The following is a 23,789-nucleotide window of genomic DNA, read 5'->3' on the forward strand; positions in this document are numbered from 1 at the left end:
CGTTACCTGAGCAAGTCAGCCTGAGATTTTCCAGCATATCTGACGCATACATGCAACCAATTTTGAATCTGATTTTCATCCAATTCGATTATAATTATTGAATCGGATGGTCGATCGGCCGCTAAGTCAGGTAATCTATAGGCACCTCTAAAGCATGCCTTAGTGCTAAAATATGCCACAATTGCAGCTACTGTGTGTAGGAGGAGTAGTGCAGAGGCTTACTGCACCTCCCTGGCCCCAGCATCAGCCTCCATTTTCCTGCAAGTACTATTATATACTCAGGGATATAGTAAAAACTCAGGAAACCAAAAAAAAAATTATTTTAATATTTAAAAAAAAACCCACTTGATCCAGATGTCCTGCTCCCATGCGGCTCCTTTCTTGAATTTCCATGTGGTGGTCTATCCTGGCTTAATTGTTGTCCAGATGAGATGCTAATGTGTATTTAGATTGTGCAGATGTTTACTGTATATATAAAGGCCTGAAGAAGGGTCATGGACCCGAAACAAATCGATGTTGTTGCCTTTTCTACCAATTATATACACTTTTCTACATGATTGAAGATATTTTCTACAAATTTCTGCACTTTTTTGGAATATTAACCTCCCTGGCGGTAAGCCTGACCTCAGGTAAGGCTATGCCACGCAGGAGGATTTCTCAGGCCCTGCTGTTCCGATTTGCATAATTTTTTTTTGGTACACGCAGCTAGCACTTTGCTAGCTGCGTGTACTCCCCGATTGCCGCTGCTCCGTGCCGATTCGCCGCTACCCGCCGCCCCCCCCCCCTGCCCAGACCCCTTGCGCAGCCTGGCCTATCAGCGCCAGGCAGCGCCGAGGGGTGGATCGGGACTCCCGATGACCATGGCGACGGGGGAAGCCAAACAGGAAATCCCGTTGGCTTCGGAGGGGGTGGGGGGATGCCGCTGCACAGCGGCTATCATGTAGCTAGCGCTGGGCTAGCTACATGATTAAAAAAAAAAAATTAAAGTGCTGCGCTGCCCCCTGGCGGTTTTATTACTTTTTTTTAAAAGAAAAAGTATTTTTTGCAATTTTTTGGTTTCCTGAGTTTTTACTATATCCCTGAGTATATAATAGCACTTGTTGTGGGGGTGTTTGTGGTGCACCTACAGGGATTTTGTTCATTGTCTACTCTCCCAATACAATATCACTCCATTTTCCTGCAAAGCGTCCCGTTCCGAAGTCCTGGTCGGTGGACTTCCGCAACACTGTACAGAGTATATTGTCTTATAACCTAACTGTCCCTCAGAGGGGCTCACACTCTAATCCCTACCGTAGTCCTATGTCTATGTATGTATCGTGTAGTGCATGTATCGTAGTCTAGGGTCAATTTAGGAGGAAGACAATTAACTTATCTGTATGTTTTTTGGATGTGGGAGGAAACCAGAGTGTCTGGAGGAAACCCACACAGACACACAGGCCCATGTGCAATTCACTTTTTCTCCTGAGTTTTCTCCTAGGAGATAATATTTCATCTTCTCTTTTAAAAAAACAAACTTTGCAATTAAAAAAGTACCAAAAAGTACTATCACAATCATTTTAAAGTATTCTCTTGCTTGCTGGTGGCTTAACCACTTAAAGTGAACCTAAAGTCAGGAATAAAAAATGAGTTTAACTCACCTGGGGCTTCCCTCAGCCCCCTGAAGCTGATCGGTGCCCACGCTGACTCCATCAGATGTCCCTGGACCGGCCGGCGGCGACTTCCGGTTTCGCTGTCACAGGCCAACAGGCTGGGAACGCGAGTGATTCTTCGCGTTCACAGCCAGAATAGCGCCCCCTATGCTGCTATTGCTGCCTCCCTATGCTGCAATAGCAGCATAGGGGGTGCTATTCTGGCTGGGAACGCGAAGAATCACTCGCGTTCCCAGCCTGTCGGCCGGTGACAGCGAAACCGGAAGTCGCCGCCGGCCGGTCCAGGGACATCTGATGGAGTCAGCGTGGGCACCGATCAGCTTCAGGGGGCTGAGGGAAGCCCCAGGTGAGTTAAACTCATTTTTTATTCCTGACTTTAGGGTCACTTTAACCACCCTGGCGTTCTGATTAAATCGCCAGGGTGGCTGCGGGAGGGTTTTTTTTACATAAAAAAAAAACTATTTCATGCAGCCAACTGAAAGTTGGCTGCATGAAAGCCCACTAGAGGGCGCTCCGGAGGCGATCTTCCGATCGCCTCCGGCGCCCAGAATAAACAAGGAAGGCCGCAATGAGCGGCCTTCCTTGTTTTGCTTATATCGTCGCCATAGCGACGAGCGGAGTGACGTCATCGACGTCAGCCGACGTCCTGACGTCAGCCGCCTCCGATCCAGCCCTTAGCGCTGGCCGGAACTTTTTGTTCCGGCTACGCTGGGCTCAGGCGGCTGGGGGGACCCTCTTTCGCCGCTGCTCGCGGCGGATCGCCGCAGAGCGGCGGCGATCAGGCAGCACAAGCGGCTGGCAAAGTTCCGGCTGCGTGTGCTGCTTTTTATTTGATGTAAATCGGCCCAGCAGGGCCTGAGCGGCAGCCTCCGGCGGTGTTGGACGAGCTGAGCTCGTCCAGACCGCTCAGGTGGTTAAGGACCAGGGTATTTTCTTCTGATCGGTGCTGCGGGGACTCTCCAGCCCGCAGCACCGATCAGGAAATAGCCAGGGCGATCAGACTTCCCCCCTTTTTTCCCCACTAGGGGGATGTCCTGCTGGAGGGGTCTGATTGCCGCCGGCTACCCGCACTTTCCGGGGGGGGGGCTCTTCAAAGCCCCCCTCCGAGGCGATTTCCGCCCTCCCCGGCTTTCCCTCCCTCTCCCTTACCCACTTAGCGGCGCAGGACTGATAGGATAGGCTTCTGCCTATCAGATGTCGGCGATCCCCGGCCAATCAGAGGCACCGTGTGATGTAAACGTGTTTACATTTTGCCGGCGAGCCGCGATCGGCGGCTCTCTGGCTGTTCACGGAGACACCCTCCGTGAACTGGCATGGAAAGGCCGCTTGTTCGAGCGGCCGTTTCCATGCTATACCACTAACGACCCGCCGACGCCTATCGGCGTTAGGCGGTCGTTAAGTGGTTAAAGGGCATTTTATTACCACGTAAAAATATCACCTAGGAGAAAACTCAGGAGAAAAAGAGAATTGCGTATGTGCCAGAGAGAACACACACACTCCGTGCAGAGAGTGCATACCTCCCAACTTTTTGAGATAAGAAAGAGGGACGGTTAAGCCACGCCCCTGCCACACATCTAACCACGCCCCCGGCACAGCCCTAGTCACGCATAGCATAAAGATTTCACAAAAAAACATATGTTGTTTTATTTCTGTCCTGGTGCATTGTCTTTCATATTAACATTTGAAAATAAGAAATATATCAATTTAAAGAATGGGAATAAATTTAAGAGTCAATTAAACACATTTTCAATTAAAAAATACATATATTTGCACAGATCAGTATTGAACCTCTTTCAATACTGATCTGTGCAAATATATGTATTTTTTTATTGAAAATAAAAGACAGATAAGGAAGAAAAAGGGACAGAGGGACTGGGTTCCCAAAGAGGGACAGTCCCTTCAAAAGAGGATGGCATGGCGGTAACGGCAAATGATATAGGAACGACCGATGAATGTGACAAAACCTCCGGCGCTGTTTCCCCAGTGTATAAATGTGCATGTATGTGCGCGTTCATACATTACCTGTCCTGTGTCGCGGTGGTTGCCCGTCGTCCGAATCCGAAGCTTTTCGATTAGCCCTATACACACCGCCGACACATAGCACATCGGCGCGTGCATGCAGCTAATGGAAGAAAATTTAGGACGACATACAGTGGGCTCGGCCAATTCCCGACAGATTTCCTGCTAAGATTGATCGGGAATCGTGCTGCGGTGTATGGGCAGCTGCCATATCTCTCTTTAACCTTCTTGCTGGTTATCCTGAGCTGAGCTCGGGGTAACCTGCGCAGGAGGATTGCTCAGGCCTCGCTGGGCCGATTTTCACAATTTTGTTTTTATTGCACGCAGCTAGCACTTTGCTAGCTGCGTGCATAACTCGAATTGCCGCTGCTCAACGCCGATTCGCCACTACCCGTCGCGCCATGCTGCCCCCCCCCCCAGACCCCTTGCGCAGCCTGGCCAACCAGTGCCAGGCAGCGCTGAGGGGTGGATCGGGACTCCCTCTGACGTCCTGACGTCGGTGACGTCATCCCGCCACGTCGCCATGGCGAAGGGGGAAGCCATGCAGGAAATCCTGTTCTGAACGGGATTTCGTGCTTGCGCAGATCGCCGGAGGCGATCGGAGTGGGTGGGGGGATGCCGCTGCTCAGCGGCTATCATGTAGCTAGCGCTAGGCCAGCTACATGATTTAAAAAAAAAAAATTTAAGTGCTGAGCTGCCCCCTTGCCGCAGTAATTGGAACGGCAAGGGGGTTAATCAGATCCGATCACAGAGAGATTTGTCTCCTGGTCGAATCTGACCAACATTGCCTTATGTATGGGCATCTTCATGATCTCATCATTGTTTGGAGGTCGGTATCAGTATATGGTCAATTGCTTGGAGGTCAGTGTCAGTATCTGGTCGCTGTTTGGAGGTCGGTATCAGTATATGGTCATTGTTTGGAGGTCAGTGTCAGTATCTGGTCATTGTTTGGAGGTCGGTATCAGTATCTGGTCGTTGTTTGGAGGTCAGCGTCAGTATCTGGTCGCTGTTTGGAGGTCGGTATCAGCATCTGGTCGCTGTTTGGAGGTCGGTATCAGTATCTGGTCATTGTTTGGAGGTCAGTGTCAGTATCTGGTCATTGTTTGGAGGTCGGTATCAGTATCTGGTCGTTGTTTGGAGGTCAGCGTCAGTATCTGGTCGCTGTTTGGAGGTCGGTATCAGCATCTGGTCGCTGTTTGGAGGTCGGTATCAGTATCTGGTCATTGTTTGGAGGTCGGTATCAGTATCTGGTCGCTGTTTGGGTTTCCACATCAGATTCTGGCTATTGTTGGAAGATCAGGGTCAGATATGGTCATTGTTTGGTGTTCCGTATAATTATCTGGTCATTGTTTAGGGCTCTCCAGCAAGAGAACCTGTCAGTAATCTAGGATAAACACAAAAAAGACTTGGCCACATACATTCTGAAATATGTGTGGAAGCTGCATGCCAGGACAAGTCTCTTCTATTTTTCCATTCATTTCTATGTGAAATCAAGCTGTAAAACGATCGAAAGGAATATCGGACATGATTGAATTTATCAATTGAACGCATCTATCAAACGGCAAAACGTAACGTGTGTTCCCAGCATTAGGGCCCATTATCACTAGGGCGATTAGCCGGTGATTCCCGGTGATTTTAAAAGCGCTAGCGCAATTGTAACCCTATGGCAGGGATCTCGCTGCCGCGTTTGCCGCCAACTGCGGGCGTTTCGCGATTTACGGAAATCACAAAGCGTGTTGCCTGTAGCATTTTCTCGCAATTCTGGAGCGATTGCAATACGGTGCTTATTAAAGCGCTGATCGAGATCGCTCTGAATTGCGAGTGTGTACAGTGATTTTACAGCACTAATCGCGGTAAACTCACCAGCGCAAAACGGTAAGCACTACTGTTTTGCAACTTTCTGGTGTGAATAGGCCCTTAGAAAGGTTTATATAGACCTAAACTTCAGAAGGTTGAAACAGCAGTTTGTGATCATTTTAGCTGACAGTCTAATGTCTGTTCAGGCGTTCCTAATCTACTATGTGTTCCAAAAAATGGATGAAGAGCAATCAACTGTTCCAGTATTTTATCGCCAACTGCTTTGCTGTTGGGAGCCTCCTGCATCCCCTTCCCTCTCAAAAAGACAGTACATAAAGCTCACGCAAGTCCAGCTTACATGACTCACTTGTAGACAGAATGAATATTTCACACAGGGAAGCTCTGTTTGCTTTATGCGATTAAAGGGGAACTGATATATGTTGGCTGCCATATTTATCTCCTTTTAAACAATGCCAGTTGCCCGGCTGTCCTGCTGATCTATTTGGCTACAATAGTGTGTGAATCACACTAGAAACAAGCATGCAGCTAATCTTGTCAGATCTGACAATAATGTCAGAAACAGCTGATCTGCTGCATGCTTGTTTAGGGGTTATGGCTAAATGTATTAAGGGGCCCATACACCTAACAATTTTCCCGCCGATATACAGCAGATTCGATCACTGTGATCGAATCTGCTGTGAAATCGTTGCGCAAAAGCTGACAGAACGATCGATTTCCATCCGAAATCAATCATTCCCGTCGATCCCTCTGCGTGGAAAATTTTGCTCGATCGCCGGCGGGTCGGGAGTGCGTCGATAGCGGCATTCGAATGCCCGACGACCGACGCTAGCGGCAATACATTACTTGCTCCGGCCGGCGTGACTCCCCCGGTCTCCGCTGTCTTCTTCTCTGCGCTGGTCTCCGGTCCGACTGGCTTCACTGAACTTCCTGTCCCGGCAGGAAGTTTAAACAGTAGAGCGCCCTCTACTGTTTAAACTTTCCCCGGCAGGAAGTTCAGTGAAGCCAGTCGGACCGGAGACCAGCGCAGAGAAGAAGACAGCGGAGACCGGGGGAGTTGTGCCGGCCGGAACAGGTAATGTATGCAGGGGGGGGGGGGGGGGGGGGGGGGGCGGCGGCAGCGGCAGCTCCACAGATTGTGATCGGTTTCAGGCTGAAATCGATTCACAATCTGTTTCCAGTAAAGGCAGCCATACCATCCATGATCAGATTCGATCAGAGAGGGATCTATCTATTGGTCGATCTGATGGCAAATCGACCAGTGTATGGCCACCTTTAGAGGCAGAGGATCAGCAGGACAGCCAAGAAACTGGTATTGCTTAAAAGTGAATAAATGTGGCAACCTCCATATACCTCTCACTTCAGTTGCTCTTTCACTATAAATGGTAGTCAGAACTGGGACATACAATATATTTATATTTTATATAATATTTAATGTATACATAAAGGGCTAGTTTTATACAAAGTACCCTAGTCTAGGGGAGAGTCTGCATAGGAGGAGTATGCACAGGGAAGAGAAGGCTGCTCCAAATGAAGAATGGTGCTACCAAACACTATATATGGAAAAGGGGGGCAGTTGTACATGGAAAGGAGGAGGGGAGGAGCTGCAATACATGGGGGCTGCACATGAAAAGGGGCTGCTATGAAATAATGCTGTATCTTTGCTTCTTTGCTTCCTCTAGCCCCCTTTAGGCTGATCGGTCCCTAGCCGTCTTGGTAATTTCCCAAGTCGAGGCTTACTGCGCATGCACGACCCCAGCATGCACGCACCCCATTGTCCTCCCGACGCCGGGAGAGTTTAGGCGCAGAACGCTCCTGGCAGCGGGAGCGTGACGGGGGGAGTGCACAAGGCTGGAATGCAATGTGCCAACTTGGGAAATTACCAGGACCCATAGCGAAGGACGAACAAATGAGCCTGCACTCTATGGGCTTGATTCACAAGAGTGCACGGCCGTTTTCGCACGAAAATTCGCATTAGCGTGCGAAACCGTTATCGTTTCGTGCGCAAACGCGAATTTGCGTGCGAAATCGACATCATTTTTGCATGAAAAATTTGCACTTGCACGCAACAACGTTATCGTTTTGCGTGAAAATTCGCGATCGCGCGCAATGCGAAAATTCACGCGAAAAAGGCCGTGCTAACAGTTAGCACTCTTTTGTGAATCAAGCCCCATGTTTGAAAAGAGCTGCAGCTGGTGGAGACGAGAGGATGAGGGTTATTGTGTAGGGAGACTTTCACTGTAACAGAGTCATTGCTATCTGTTGGCTCAAACCAATGTTTTCCGTTTTGTGTGGCTTTAAAGGACAGCTGAGGTGAAAATAAACTAATGAAATAAACAATTGTATCTCTCCTCCTTCTCCTAAAAATGACTTTTTTTAAGATATTCCACAGTTTTGTTTTATATTTAAATCTACTTTTTACGTTTTTACTGTTTATTGTTTTTGCTCAATGAAATATTCCTTGAAGTATGCCAGAGCTAAAATCTATGAACTATTGACCTTTTATCTCTTTCAACAACAACAACAACAACAAATAACATTTGTAAAGCGCTTTTCTCCCGTGGGACTCAAAGCGCATAAGCATGGCTCCGACCATCGTGGTACAGGGGAAGAATTTTATAAATCTGGAAATGCCAGGCTAAACAGGTGGCTTTTCAGTCTGGATTTGAATAGCTCCAGGGATGGTGCTGTCTTTACTGGGTGTGGTAGGGAGTTCCAAAGAGTAGGGGCAGCATGACAGAAGGCTCTGTCTCCAGATTTTTTGAGGTGCACTCTGGGAGTGACCAAGTTTATAGAACTTGCTGATCTGAGGTTGTGAGAGGTGTGGTGCAGCTTCAGCAAGTCCTTCATGTATCCAGGGCCCAGATTGTGCAGGGATTTGAATGTCAGCAGTCCAATCTTGAAGAGTATTCTCCATTCTACTGGTAGCCAGTGCAGTGAGCGAAGGATCGGTGTGATGTGACAGTGGCGAGGCTGGTTTGTTAGCAATCTGGCAGCAGCATTCTGCACTAATTGCAGGCGACGCAAGTCTTTTTTGGGGAGGCCAGCATAAAGGGCATTGCAGTAGTCCAGCCGTGATGTGATGAAGGCGTGGACTAGGGTTTGAAGATCCTCTGGGGGAATCAGATGTTTAATCTTTGCAATGTTCTTCAGATGAAAGAAGGAAGATTTAACTACAGATGAAATTTGGTTTCTGAAACTCAATTCCCCATCGATTAGTACGCCAAGGCTGCGCACAAGGTTGGAGCTGTTTATGTCTGAATTCCCAATCCTGATTGGTGTTGCTTTAGGATAGAGCTGTTTTGATGGCGAGCACTGGCTTTGGACAAGCAGGACCTCAGTTTTGTCAGCATTCAGTTTCAACCAGTTATCATTCATCCATGCCTGAAGCTCAGCTAAGCAAGAGTTTATTTTTGGGGTAGGGTCTGTTCCACCAGGTTTGAAGGACAGGTATAGCTGTGTGTCATCGGCGTAGCAGTGGTACGTCAGGCCATGTCGTTGGATAAGTGTACCGAGTGGCAACATGTAGATTGCAAACAGCAGAGGGGATAGGATTGATCCTTGTGGCACTCCGAATTGTAGAGGTGCAGGTTTGGACATTATAGGTCCTAGGGATACTCTCTGTGTTCTGTCAGTCAGGAATGATCTGAACCACTGGAGGACTGATCCACTGATGCCACAGTACTCCTGCAGTCTGTTAAGCAGGATTTCATGGTCAACTGTATCAAAAGCAGCTGAGAGATCCAACAGGATTAGGATGGAGCATTCCCCTCTGTCCCTTGCCATGAGCAGATCGTTGCAGACTTGGATGAGGGCTGTTTCACAGCTGTGGTGTTTCTTAAAGCCAGATTGTAGAGGGTCCAGGATGTTGTTTACTGACAGCCTGGTTTCAAGTTGCAGATAGACAGCCTTTTCAATAACTTTACCTAAGAAGGGGAGGTTGGAGACAGGTCTGTAGCTGCTCATAGCATCTGGATCCATGGAAGGTTTTTTGAGAAGGGGCTTGATGATTCCTTCTTTTAGAGAGGTAGGAAACCTCCCTGCTTGCAGAGAGCAATTTACTATTTTGTGAAATGCTGGACCAAGCAGGTCAGGGCATTTCAGCATATGTTTAGTTGGTCCAGGGTCCAGGTCGCAGGTTGTCTGGCGGAGACGACAGAGGATGTCTGAGATCTCTTCCTCACTAATACTTTTGAAGTCAGTCCAGGGTGTTAGGTTGTTTTTGCAGCTATTTCCATTAGTTGCATGAGTCTTGGGTGCTGTGGACTGAATGAGAGACCGAATAGAAGATACTTTGTCAGCAAAGTAGCAGGCAAATTTCTCACATAGCTCCTTTGAGGGAGTTATAGTGGGTTTTAGACAGGATGGATTACATAGTCTATCAACTGTGCGGAATAGTTGGGCTGGTCTGTTGGCGGCCTTTGCGATCTCCTGTGATAGGTAGGAGGATTTTTTCTTGGTGATCGCATTTTGGTAGCTTTCCCGGTGAGAGACAAGGGTGTGTTTATCTTTTGAATTCTGAGATTTTCGCCACTTCCTTTCTAGTCTGCGCACTTCTTTCTTTAGGTCCTTTAGTGAGCTGTCAAACCACCGTGCATGGTGAAGTGGTGTAGATCGTTTGATGCGAACTGGAGCGAGGGCGTCATAGGCAGATGACACTGCATGGTTGTAAATCAGGACCATGGAGTCTGGGTCTGCGCAATGATTGGTTAATGCGTCGAAGTTGAGGATATTCTGAACGTGCTGGGGTGAGACATCTTTCAGTGAACGGTATTTTATGAGTTCTTTCCCTCTGTGTTTTATCGCTGGTGCTGTCAGAGAGAAGTGGATGATGTGGTGGTCTGACCATACCACTGGGTTTATATCCATGTGTGATATTAAAAGTCCGGAATGAAATATAAGATCCAGGGTGTGCCCTTTCGTATGGGTGGGGAGGTTGATAGCCTGAGAGAAACCCAGTTCATTCATTATGAGAAGTAGTTCACTTCCTAGCTGGGAGTCGTGATCATCCACCCATGCATTGAAGTCTCCCAGGATGATCCATCTAGGGTGTTCCACTGTTACGCAGGATAAGAGTTCAGATATTTCCTTAAGAAAGGCTGGACCATTTTTTGGGGGGCGGTATATGAGCAATATGTTGATGTTTACTTCTGCTGACAGTTGAGCTGCAATACATTCAAAGGTTTCAGTGGGGCCTATGGGCAGGGGCCTTATGTTCAAGGAGGATCTGAAGCATATGGCAACCCCCCCACCCTTGCCGACTTGTCTCTCACAGTGCAAGATTGAATAATTGGCCGGCACGGTTGCTTCAAGAGTTGGGCCTGCATGCTTCCCAAGCCAGGTCTCTGTCAAAAAGGTCAAATCAGAGAGCTCTATTAGGTCATGTATAGTTGCAGTCTTATTATTTATCGATCTGGCATTGCAGAGTGTAGCTGTGATTAAGCTTTTCTGAGGGCAAATATGTTTTTTATACTTGGATCCACTACCTCTCCGCCCCCTTCTCCAAGAATCAATCAATCTCTTTCCTTCTCTCAGAAGCCATTTTCTGCTAGGAAAGTGTTTTATAGTTGTAATTTCTTATCAGTGAGGGTCACACTGTAGTCACTTCCTGTCTGAGTCAGGACTGAGTCAGCCACTTACATACCTGATATTTAATTAGTTCAGTCAGAGAAAGAAAAAAGGAACACAGCATAGCGATTTGTGTGCTAGGCACTGTACATACCCATGTCTATCTCATCATGTCACATCGGGTATCCGTTAACAAGGAACTTATCCAGTAACAGCTGCTTTTGATTCCTTTTGAGGATTTCACAGAAATGTAACATTGTACAGTCCCTACACTCAGATTAAGGAGTACCTAACGTCAAATAGACAGAGTCTGTAATGATAGGCTCGCTCTGAATGATGGAGAATTGGCGGGTTGAGGGATTAACCACTTAAGGACCAGCCTATGCTGGTCCGATCTGTGCTTCGTGGGCTTTCCAGCCCACAGCACAGATCACTTTGAAGCCAGGGCGACCAGACTTCCCCCCTTTTTTCCCCACTAGGGGGATGTCCTTGCTGGGGGGGTCTGATCGCCGCCGGCCATCTGTGTTTTGCGGGGGGGGGGGCTCCTCAAAGCCCCCCTCCGCAGCCATTTCCGCTCTCTCACGCTGCTTACCTCCCTCTCCCTCTTCCTACGTAATGCGCAGAACGGACTAGGATAGGCTTCCGCCTATCAGATGCCGGCGATCCCCGGCCAATCAGAGGTCGGGGATCGCCGATCTGCCTTACGGTGCTGCTGCGTAGCAGCGCCGTATGATGTAAACAGCGGGATTTCTTCCCCGCGTGTTTACATTTTGCCGGCGAGCCGCGATCGGCGGCTCTCCGGCTGTTCACGGAGACACCCTCCGTGAACTGACATGGAAAGGCTCCATGGTAACCCACTTAAGACCTGCTGACGCCTATGGGCGTTAGCTGGTCGTTAAGTGTTTAAATACTCACCTGTCCTGACGTGGCTCCGCCTCCCTCTCAGAACGGGACCTAGTGATCTTTTTCAAACTCGCTGCCAAGTCTCTGGTTACACACCCACCTGCATGGCCACGGCCTGATGGGAGGCTGCGAGCTGGGGGCGGGCCACGGACTTGCAGGCGGAGGTTTCCTAAGAGCTTCTGGAGTCTTCAGAAACATGGCCGCCGCCGCACTGCTGAGGAGGGGGGCAATGCATTTCCTCTGCCCCAAAGATGTTAGGACAGGTACCTATTTAAAGTGACAATGAAACGAAAAAAACATTATAAGATAATGACTTGTATGTGTAGTACTGATAATTAATAGAACATTAGAAAGAAAAGAGTCTCATATTTTTATTTTCAGTTATATAGCTTTTTTATTTATAACATTTTGTCATTCTGTCATATTTGAAATTACAAACCACACTCTGTATTTTAAAGTATGAAACAGAGCTCCCTAGCAGTAAAAGCTTATCTGAAGCAGTGTCTCACTGTTTCTTTGATGTATAAGTGCTTCAGAAAATAGGACTGTCTCTGACTGAAGATGAGTCGGAGAGCTCACAGAAGCTCTTTTCCATAGATAACAAGTGACGTTTCTTAACTCTTCCTGTACTGGAAACAATATGAGACTCTTTTCTTTGCCACTAATGTTCTATTTCTACACATACAATTCATGATCTCATAAGTTTATTTTCATTTCAGATTCCCTTTAACCCCACGACCGCCCCTCCCCATCCAAGTTTTAATTTAGCCTGAGCCTGTCATTGCATTACACCACCAACAAAGGAATTGCCCATCACTTGGTCAACTTGCTCCGCCTGGCGGGGGAGGCTGTACACATGCCAGAATATTTGTCGTTATCGGCCGCCTGAGCTGACTTTAATCTAGCGTGTGTATGAGGCTTAACAGGACCATTTCTTCCACACTGGATCACTTACTGACAGCCAGTAATGAGGAAACATGAATTCAGAGGGAGCTGCTGCCATTGTGACCCGCACACACCATCTAGTGTCCAAAGACAGAATTACAGTACATGAACCAGGCATTAGAGACGCTGCAGACACATTTGTTGGTCCGGTAAAATCCCCTAATATTAAACTTCAAAGGACCTGCCCAAATAGTTTACTATATGATATCAGAATTCGACATACATTGTGTTTATTTATACAGGCACATGGCCAGGACCCGGGGACTGAGTTTACTATAATGAGATTCCGCTCTATATATAAATTGGGAGAGTGATGGTTCCTGAAACCGAAAGTTGTCAAATCTCTATCTAACCTGGTTGCAAACCTTTTTTTCTTTTCAATGTTAAGGTGGCCACACACCATACAATTTTTTAAATATCTGTTCAATTTAAGAATTGCAATCAATGTTTCTGACTGATTGTAACATTTCAAAAATCTGACCAATTTACCACACACGTATGTTCAATCTTTCCCCAATTATGATAAAAATGATTGGATACTGACAAAATTGCTAGGGTGTGTATATTAATAAATTGACAATCTAACACACACCGTACAATCTTTAGAAAGATTGAAGAAAAATATCTGGCATTCCGGATCAATAAAAATCAAAGAAAGCGGGAAATCCGATTGGATTTTTCAGTCGAATGAAAAAAAGTTTTGGGGAGATCCGATCGTTTTTATCGAATTGCCGTAAAATCGGATCATTTTATTGTATCGTGTGTGGCCACCTTTAAGAAGACAAAGCTCCCAACTGTCCCTCTTTAGTAGGGCCAGTCCCTCTTTGAGAGCCCTGTCCCTCTGTCTTCCTCATCTGTCCCTATTTCAGGACTTTGTCGCTCTTTCTAAGTAAATATATATATTTCTCTACTAAAATATGTGTGTGATTGACTCTATACTTTATTCCCATCCTTTAAATTGATATATTACTAATATTAAAATGTTAATATGAAGGAAAATGGACCAGGATAGAAAGGACCAGTGTGGTTTGAATTATAAAACAACATATTTTTTTTATGAGATCTTTATGGTATGTGTGACTAGGGGTGTGTCGTGGGTTTGACAGAACCGTGATCAGGGGTGTGGCATTGGCATGGCATAAGTGTCCCTTTTTCTCATCTCAAAAAGTTGGCAGGTATGAAAAGAGATCTGAAATTCTTAATTGGCTGCAATAGAGTATGCACAGTTTTTAATAATCTGAAGTAACACTGTGTAGGCAAGTTGGATCTTTTTGTTGGATTATTGGTTTGTATGATTACTGACTGAATATACATGAGTGATCAGCTGTTCTGTTTTGCAGGAGTTGCTAATAATCTCATTTAATTTCGCAAAGCAAAATGAAACCTGAAATGTAAAATAAACTGATGAGATAAAGAAATCGTAGCTACAGTCCAATCCCTAAATAGGATTTTCTTGGAATACCAAAGTTTTTATTTTATTTTGCGTTTAAAAGCTAAAAACATATGATAAAAGTTTTTACTGTCTCGGCTGAAGGCTGGCACAGTTTAACTTGTCTTACAAGAGCCATCTTGAACTATTTGTATTTTTTTCTATTATTGTATTATTTATCTATTCCCTGCACTCAGAATAGTATATCAGCCATGCAGGAGTTTTAAAGCCTACAATTAGTTATCAGTCTGACTGGAGAGAAACTGTCACTCAAAGCCCTGGAATTTTAACCACTACAGTGCGAAAATAAAAATTAAGGAATGCAGCCTAGTTCTATGTAGCCTTGGGACTGTACATACATGTTTATCTCTTCATGGTGTTGATCACTAACTGGTATAATGAGCGCTGCTTCAACAGTACTCGTTAAGAAACAATTAGTGGCCACTATCGAGGCTACGCCCGCTCCCTGCAGTGTAGTGTGCCTTATACTTGGTAACGCTTGTTGCTTCCTTAGCAACGTGTGCTCGTTCTAATTGCCGCCGCCTCTGTGAAATATCGCAACCGTGATACTTCACTAGCGCGACCATTACTATGTTAATTAATTACATAGTTAATTACTATGTAAATCAACATAGTAGCGGCCGGGCTAATGGAGTATCATTTTTTTGTGGGGGGTATTAGTGAGTGGCGTTCTAGTGACAACCACAGTGGTCTAGTGGTAATCCCGCCTCCCCCATATAACTTGCTGGGGATGCGGAAAGAGGGGCAGTTATCATTCCTTCCTCCTTGTACTGCGCAGGTGCAAGTCCTTTTGCGTCAGCGCAGTACAGCGGATACGGTTGGGCTCGGCTTTTTTCGCCTTAACCCAAACGGAGATCCGCTACTGCGCCTGCGCAGGATCCCGGAGAGGTAAATATATCATCCCTTGTCAGGCTTGTCGGGGGAGGATTGCGGAAGGCTTCAGGGGAGCCAGCGCTGGATTGTCTGCAGCTACAGCTCAGGGTCCCAATGAGGCTTCCCCAGGGGAGGTTTTTTTAATACAGAGGTTGGGAATGTTGGCCCACAAAGGTTACAAGAAATGATAAGTTTACAGGGCACACTATTATAACTTCTCTAAACAACCCCCTGTAAGTCTGGGAAGAGTAGTGAAGGCTGTGGAGGGTGATACTGTGCAATCACATATATGGCTAGTTGTTTGATGTTGGTTTGTTCTTTTTATATTGCTCTACTTTTCTTTTTTTTCTTGTTTATTCTCGTAATGGAGCAAGTTTCATGACCACGCTCATTGTTTCAATGTTAGCGTTAGCTATGCTTTGTTGCAAAGGATTGATATGTAGACTGATTCATTAAGACAAACAGCATGCCTTATCAGAATTAACATGCCTTATCAGAGTTAGCATGCCTTAACAGAGTTAACTCGCCGTATCAGTTAACACGTCTTATCAAAGTAGCATAGCGAGTCCTGCCCTGAGCCTCTGCGGGTCCAATCACTTTAAAGGACATTGACCTCGATTCATCATTGTCTTAACTTTTTTCCAGTCTGTTAAATTACCTAATTCGAAGTTTATCAATTTCTAGTCGTATTCATCAAGGTTTTTCCGCATTCGGTGTGAATTTGATAAAATATCGATAACAATCGGTAACGTGTCGTCGATATTTCCATTTTACAGCGGTAATTTAACGTAAGGCCATAAGATTCCCATGGAATTGTGGGTAAAAGGCAGTCCTTTGAACAGCACGTAGCAACATTCTGAATAGGGCTTAACACCTGGTCCAGGATTCTGGAAGTGGCTTGGGACAATCCCACAATTTCACCAGCTGCGGCTTGATAGGAGCCTTTTCTGAAAAAATGTAGTGCAGCTAGCAATTTAGTTACCCTGGCCCTGCCTGTGTTCTCTTACAAGATGATTCAAGAGAAATGCAGATGTCCTGGTATAGCAAATAATCCATTCTCTTGCAAATTGATGTGGTTCTAGACCTTATTCTTGCCCTTCTGCGCCTTTGAATCACTCTCAGCTGATACATAACCACTTAAAATGGCTCCATCTTCTCTGTCAGCAATGATGTGACAGGAATAACGAGAGAGCAGTGAAGGAGAGAACTAATCCTAAATGTAACGCTAAACCACGCCCAATTTCATGAATTGCACTTTCTTCCGTTTTATCGCATCATTACCGAATGATTACCGAATGCTCAGGGCCCTTTTCCACTAGCAATCGCTAGCGTTCACGCTAAACGCTAGCGATTGCTGAATCGCAAAGTGCAGGAAACTTCCGGCGATTGCGTTCACGATTTTGCTATGCACTGTACTGCATAGCAAAATCGCGGGAAAGATCGCTCCGCAGCGCGATCGCGTTTGATAAAAAAACGAATCGCGGTAGTGGAAATTGCCTACCGCGATTCCCATGTTAATATGCAAACCGTAGCGATTTAAAAAATCACTATCGGTTTGCGATTTTGCGATTCAGCATCGCAAACGCCGCTAGTGGAAAAGGGCCCTAACACCTGTAGATAACTTTGATGAAACCTGAAATCAACTTATCGAGTTCGGTATTTTACCGAGCTGTCGGTAATTGATTCGATAAGTCTTGATGAATCGAGGCTATTATCCCCGCACTTTGATTGGCCGATCAGGCTGCCTGTCACTTGACAGGAAACTTGACAGGGAGCCTATTGGGCCAATCAAAGTGTGGGGATAATGCCCTTTAAAGTGATTGGACCCGCAGGGGCTCAGGGGAGGACAAGTGAAGCTCTCATCATTGCCAATTAGCAGGAATAAGTTTGTAGCGCTTGCTATGCTACTCTGATAGGGAGTGTTAACTCGAATAAGGTATGACAACTCTGATAATGCGTATTAACTCTGATAAGGCATGTTATTTGTTCTAATGAATCAAGCCCTTTGAGTGCTATGTTATTTTTTAATAAAAAGTGGCAGTATCTGTAAAGATGTGATCTTGCAACAGGCTGTTTTTCTATCTTGCCACAATAAAAAGATTTAAAAACAAATAAAATGTTCATATTAATTTATGGGCCAATTTAACAATCATAACTCATCATACATAAGAAGGTCCATGCATAAAAGAAATCCATAACCACAAATGGGGATTTCAAAACTACAAGTTTATTATAGGACCAGTTAAAAAAAAAATGTAACTTACAATTATGATATCCCTACCTGACACCTGTGGTTATGGATTTGATGTACGGTATGTATGGTCCTTCCTGTGTACAGACATGATTGTTACATTGGTCCATTAATTAATATGGACATTTTTGCTCTACGATTTGCAATAAACAATAATTCGAGAGTTACAGATTACCCAGCCAGCTCATGGTGAAGCAGAACTGCTAGGAGTGTGTAAGGGGGCTGAAAGAGACCAAAAAGCCTCCATACTAAAAGGTTAGGGAAAACAGAAACTTGCCTTCTTAAAACTAAAGGTATTTGCGATTATTCAGGTTGGAGTGATCTCACTCAGGTGTCCCACAATGCATCACTGCTGAATATGCTAATCACCTCTTTGTTGTCCCTGATAGCTAACCACACCTCCAAAACTGCCGTAATGCAACGATGTGATACATGTCGCTTGTTATAAATTTATATTATAAACCCAAACTAATCCAACATGCATACAGACTGTCTCGGATTGGTTGATCCTCATCAGTGCATGGCATGGATTAATGTGGCTCTATGGGATAGGACTTGAAGCACCCAGAGTTACAGATTTCCCAGCAAGCTCATGGTGAACCAGAACGCCCAGGAGTGTGTAAGGGGCTACAATGGACCAAAACGCCTCCTTACTAAAATGCCATGCAAAACTAAAGTTTGCTTTCTTAAAGCGGTATTGTCACCATAAAAATCAAATTTCAACAGCAACTGGTCTGAGTGTATTAAGTGATAAAGATGCTAATCCTGCATTCAAAACTTGCAAAACTTTTTCTGCTGTTATGATTTGTAGTTATCACATACTTTAGGAGCACTGGCCCTAGTGCCAAACAGTGCCAAAGAGTTGAATGCTGGGAGTTCTTTTTATCTATAATATATTCTTCCTCTTCCATTTATTTCCCTGCCCGGCTTCTTATCAGAAACACCCTCTGACTACTTGTGTTTACACGCAAGGCTGAGGTGACTCAGTGATTGGATGTGTAAATAAAAAAAAGACAGTGCAGTTGTTAGTATACACCTCAGTAGGAGTGTCTGAAGACTCTGGGAGGAGGGCAGCTAATGAATACGCAATGAGCAAGAGAAAGAGGGGGGAAAACAAGAGTAAGGGAGGATATGATGTCAGCATTAGATTGGCAAGATGGCCACTGCCTAGAATAGGATTTTCTGCTTTTCCTTTATAAAATTCACAGGAATGTGGATAACACAATACATCTGTTATGTAGGTAGAAGTAGTATTTATCTACTTATATATGTGTTTTTTATTTCTAGGTTAGCATGGGTGTCGCTTGTTTTTTAAAACAGAAGGTATTTCTGATTATTCAGGTTGGTAAACAATAATTCCAAGTTATACAGTGACCGGTGTACAGGTGCTGTCTCAGAGTGACCAGGTGGTGTCACAAATGACCCATGTACAAGTGATGCATCACAGGGACTCGTGTACCGGTGATGTATGACAGTGATCAGTGTACATCTGATGGGTTGGAAGGAATAAGCCAGCAATTGCCACCAGAATCCTCTCACTGACTGCTCACAGTAACCACAGAAGGTGACATCTCTCCTCATTTCACTCCATATTGAGAAAACAAGAAGATATCAGGACATTTTTGATCTTCCTTCCCATTGGGATGCAGGGTCTTCCCCGGTTTCCCTGAAAATTAGATATCCCTCGTGAGTAAGCCCTAGAAGAAATTTCAAGCATGCACAAAATATAAGCCCTACCCCGAATGTAAGCCCTAGCGGCAGTAAGGGGGAAAAAGTATGGCAACGTGGAATTACTGGAGCCGATGGTCTCGCAGGTGTTTTGCCTCACGGGAAGGGTTTTTAAACCCTCTAACTTCGCTCACCACCGTAGTGGGTAAAATGAATTGCAGCAAAACACGAGGAAAGGTTCAATAGTAATATTTATTGAGCTACAATCCTGTTATAATAATTATCTAGGCTTGCAGAATCATAGTTACATTGTATTTGAGTAATTAGTGAGCATCAATATTATTTCTTACGGAGTATTCCAGCATCACCCAGAGAAGATCGGGGGACCTCAGGGACCTCAGAGGGGAAATACTTGGCTACACCAACAGACGGCATGTCTGCTTGTCCTTCGAAATCTCCCCAGCTCGAAAGCATTTTCCCTCCTTTATACAGACAGAATTCAATGTCTGTGCAGGCGTACAACATGTTTCATCCATGCACCTGTGCAGATAAGGGTGCGTGATCACCATGTGCTTGTATCAGTGCGCCTGTGCAGACAAGACACATGACTGCGTGATCACAATGTGCTTTAGAAGCGTCACAGAACACATCTGACTATGTGAGAACTTGCACATCATCTCATATTTTGACTAGTGTTGTAGATAGCAAAAATTCTCATGGTCAGTCTTCCATGAGAATATAGCAACACTCTCATGGTCAGTCTTCCATGAGAATATAGCAACACTCTCATGGTCAATCTTCCATGAGAATATAGCAACACTCTCATGGTCAATCTTCCATGAGAATATAGCAACACTCTCATGGTCAATCTTCCATGAGAATATAGCAACACTCTCATGGTCAATCTTCCATGAGAATATAGCAACACTCTCATGGTCAATCTTCCATGAGAATATAGCAACACTCTCATGGTCAATCTTCCATGAGAATATAGCAACACTCTCATGGTCAATCTTCCATGAGAATATAGCAACACTCTCATGGTCAATCTTCCATGAGAATATAGCAACACTCTCATGGTCAATCTTCCATGAGAATATAGCAACACTCTCATGGTCAATCTTCCATGAGAATATAGCAACACTCTCATGGTCAATCTTCCATGAGAATATAGCAACACTCTCATGGTCAATCTTCCATGAGAATATAGCAACACTCTCATGGTCAATCTTCCATGAGAATATAGCAACACTCTCATGGTCAATATTCCATGAGAATATAGCAACACTCTCATGGTCAATCTTCCATGAGAATATAGCAACACTCTCATGGTCAATCTTCCATGAGAATATAGCAACACTCTCATGGTCAATCTTCCATGAGAATATAGCAACACTCTCATGGTCAATCTTCCATGAGAATATAGCAACACTCTCATGGTCAATATTCCATGAGAGTGTTACGGTTAGAAATATCTCATAGCCCGTTTTTGATGAGAATGAACAAATGTGTTATTTTGAATTATAACTGCCAGTGTTGTAATGAACTATCATATAACATCCAATACTAAAAGAAGCTAACATATATACCGTGAACAGTAATCTCTTATCAATCAATCAGACATTCATGTCACTTTTGTATCTCAGCAGGCAAGGCCATGGCTCTGTCATTGGGCCAATCACTGCACCCACTGCTGCTCAGTGAGTGCAGTGGCTGGCCGAATAATGGAGCCATAGTCCTACCTGCGAGACCATCGGCTCCAGTAGAAACGCCGTGCTTCTTGCCCATAGGCTGAAGCTCGGAGGCATAGCAGCATGGAGCTGGGGGAAAGAACAGGATGCACAGGGACATCAGAGGACACAGGGGACAGTGTGGCACAGAGCTGATGATAAGAGAAGGATGCAGGGGGACATAGGAAGACATGGGGTTTACCAGAAGAACATGGGGGATAGCAGAGGACGCGGAAGACACAGAGAACATAGGTGGACAAGGGACACAGGTACAGAGAGGAGGACACCAGAAAGACAATAAAGGTACAAGGGGGCTACACAAGTGGTGGATCCAGCAGAGGAAGATGCAGCACAGTGGGGAAGGCAGGAGGAGAATATAATTAGACATCCCCTGAAAATAAGCCCTAGCACATATTTTAGTGCAAAAATGAATATAAGACACTGTGTTATTTTCACGGAAACTCAGTATCTGCCCCAGGTGAGGGTCATTTCTGTCTACCCCCTGCTCTTCCTGCCGAGAGCCCGAGATGCAATGACACCTGAGGAGCAAAGCCTGAACCTGAAGGGACAGCAGAGAAGTACGTCTCCTGTGACCTCCTCGCTGGCAAACATTCCAGAAGAACAAACATCTCCGATGTCTCGGAATAACTCCAGAACCTCAGTACTAATCTTACGAAAGGGGAAACAAAACACTTTCCTTTGGCTGTTTTCATTTGCCAATTTGTTTTTCGTGCCTTCACATCCCTTCCATTTCCTCAGCGGTATATTTAAAGATGGCGGCACTAGGTCAAGAGACCTTGGCATTTCCTTGAGACTGGCCAAGGTTTCCTGTAGATGGGGAGGGGAAAGAGGTGACAGGAATGGGACGGGATGGGAAGGGAGGTTTCCTGTCTGCATTTATTTCACTCGGAGACGCAGGCAGAAGCAGCCGGGAGATGTACTAAGAGCGGGCCGCAGAGCACAAGGCTGGTGTCAGCTGGGTGAGTGAGAGGGGACACAGGGGACATGTGAGGGGGCCGTGTGAGAGAGGAGGCCACAGGGGAGGAGAAGCAAGGCTTCCTGGTTTAATATACTTCAGTGTGAATGAAATTAACCTTTTTTATGTTAATGGATGTAAATATTCAATGATCTTATAAGGAATTTGAAAATGAAATGCTGCATTATGATTACTATGCGAAACCTGCTTCATTTTCATTTCACGCCATCGCAAGTCACTTTGTGGCACTTCCGGGCCTCCGTTTTGTTCTCTCCTCATGGATAATTTCTGATTTGTGTGGTAATTCCCCTATTCTCCTCTCAGAAGGTATGAGGTGGTTTATACAACAATCACTGCCCTCAGGGAGGTACTGTTCTGGTACCAGGTCTGAAGTGCGGAGGCCTGGATGCCGATTCTGCACAAGAGACTATGAGGAGACCTCAATTATATATTTTATGGGGCCTACAAGATTTTTACGGATTGTGGTGAAGGCCTTGGACCACACGGTGTAAAGGAAGTAAATATTTCTCTGTGTGCATACAATGTAGAACAGCATATATACACTCCTACCTGCACTGGGAGGTGCGGATGGTGCTGTTGTCACACACAGGCCGAGGCACTACACTGGCTGGTGTAGTTAATGCCGGTATGAAGACAGGCAGAGATGCTGTAATGAGTGGTGTGGTTGGTGCAGGTATCACAGACAGGAGGAGGAGCTGTAATGAATGGTGTGGTTGGTGCAGGTATCACAGACAGGCAGAGGAGCTGTAATGAGTGGTGTGGTTGGTGCAGGTATCACAGACAGGCGGAGGTGCTGTAATGAGTGGTATGATTGGTGCAGGTATCACAGACAGGCAGAGGAGCTGTAATGAGTGGTGTGGTTGGAGCAGGTATCACAGACAGGCAGAGGAGCTGTAATGAGTGGTGTGGTTGGTGCAGGTATCACAGACAGGCGGAGGAGCTGTAATGAGTGGTGTAGTTGGTGCAGGTATCACAGACAGGAGGAGGAGCTGTAATGAGTGGTGTGGTTGGTGCAGGTATCACAGAAAGGCAGAGATACTGTAATGAGTGGTGTGGTTGGTGCAGGTATCACAGACAGACAGAGGAGCTGTAATGAGTGGTGTAGTTGGTGCAGGTATCACAGACAGGAGGGGGAGCTGTAATGAGTGGTCTGGTTGGTGCAGGTATCACAGACAGGCGGAGGAGCTGTAATGAGTGGTGTGGTTGGTGCAGGTATCACAGACAGGCGGAGGAGCTGTAATGAGTGGTGTGGTTGGTGCAGGTATCACAAACAGGTGGAGGAGCTGTAATTAGAGGTGTGGTTGGTGCAGGTATCACAGACAGGTGGCGGTGCTGTAATGAGTGGTGTGGATGGTGCAGGTATCACAGATAGGTGGAGGAGCTGTAATGAGTGGTGTGGTTGGTGCAGGTATCACAGATAGGTGGAGGAGCTGTAATGAGTGGTGTGGTTGGTGCAGGTATCACAGACAGGAGGAGGAGCTCTAATGAGTGGTGTGGTTGGTGCAGGTATCACAGACAGGGGGATTAACTGTAATGAGTGGTGTAGTTGGTGCAGGTATGACAGACAGGAGGAGGAGCTGTAATGAGTGGTGTGGTTGGTGCAGGTATCACAGACAGGCGGAGGAGCTGTAATGAGTGGTGTGGTTGGTGCAGGTATCACAGACAGGCGGAGGAGCTGTAATGAGTGGTGTAGTTGGTGCAGGTATCACAGACAGGAGGAGGAGCTGTAATGAGTGCTGTAGTTGGTGCAGGTATCACAGACAGGAGGAGGAGCTGTAATGAGTGGTGTGGTTGGTGCAGGTATCACAGACAGGCAGAGGAGCTGTAATGAGTGGTATGGTTGGTGCAGGTATCACAGACAGGCAGAGGAGCTGTAATGAGTGGTGCAGTTGGTGCAGGTATCACAGACAGGCAGAAGTGC

General features: G+C 45.8%; 2 protein-coding genes across 2 annotated transcripts in view; one reads left to right on the plus strand and one right to left on the minus strand.

Moving 5' to 3' along the window:
- LOC137528659 (RNA-binding protein Nova-2-like) overlaps positions 1–23,789 on the minus strand; it is a 271,521-nt gene that overhangs the window by 109,457 nt on the left and 138,275 nt on the right. The gene's annotated exons all lie outside the window — the stretch shown is intronic.
- The window catches only part of EXOC3L2 (exocyst complex component 3 like 2), a 69,910-nt gene continuing 67,897 nt past the window's right edge, over positions 21,777–23,789 (plus strand). Inside the window, exon 1 of the mRNA XM_068249270.1 lies at positions 21,777–21,851. The gene's annotated coding sequence lies outside the window, so the exon portion shown is untranslated. The remainder of the gene's footprint in view (positions 21,852–23,789) is intronic.

Source organism: Hyperolius riggenbachi, chromosome 8 (genome assembly GCF_040937935.1).
Source record: "Hyperolius riggenbachi isolate aHypRig1 chromosome 8, aHypRig1.pri, whole genome shotgun sequence".
NCBI lineage: Eukaryota > Metazoa > Chordata > Amphibia > Anura > Hyperoliidae > Hyperolius > Hyperolius riggenbachi.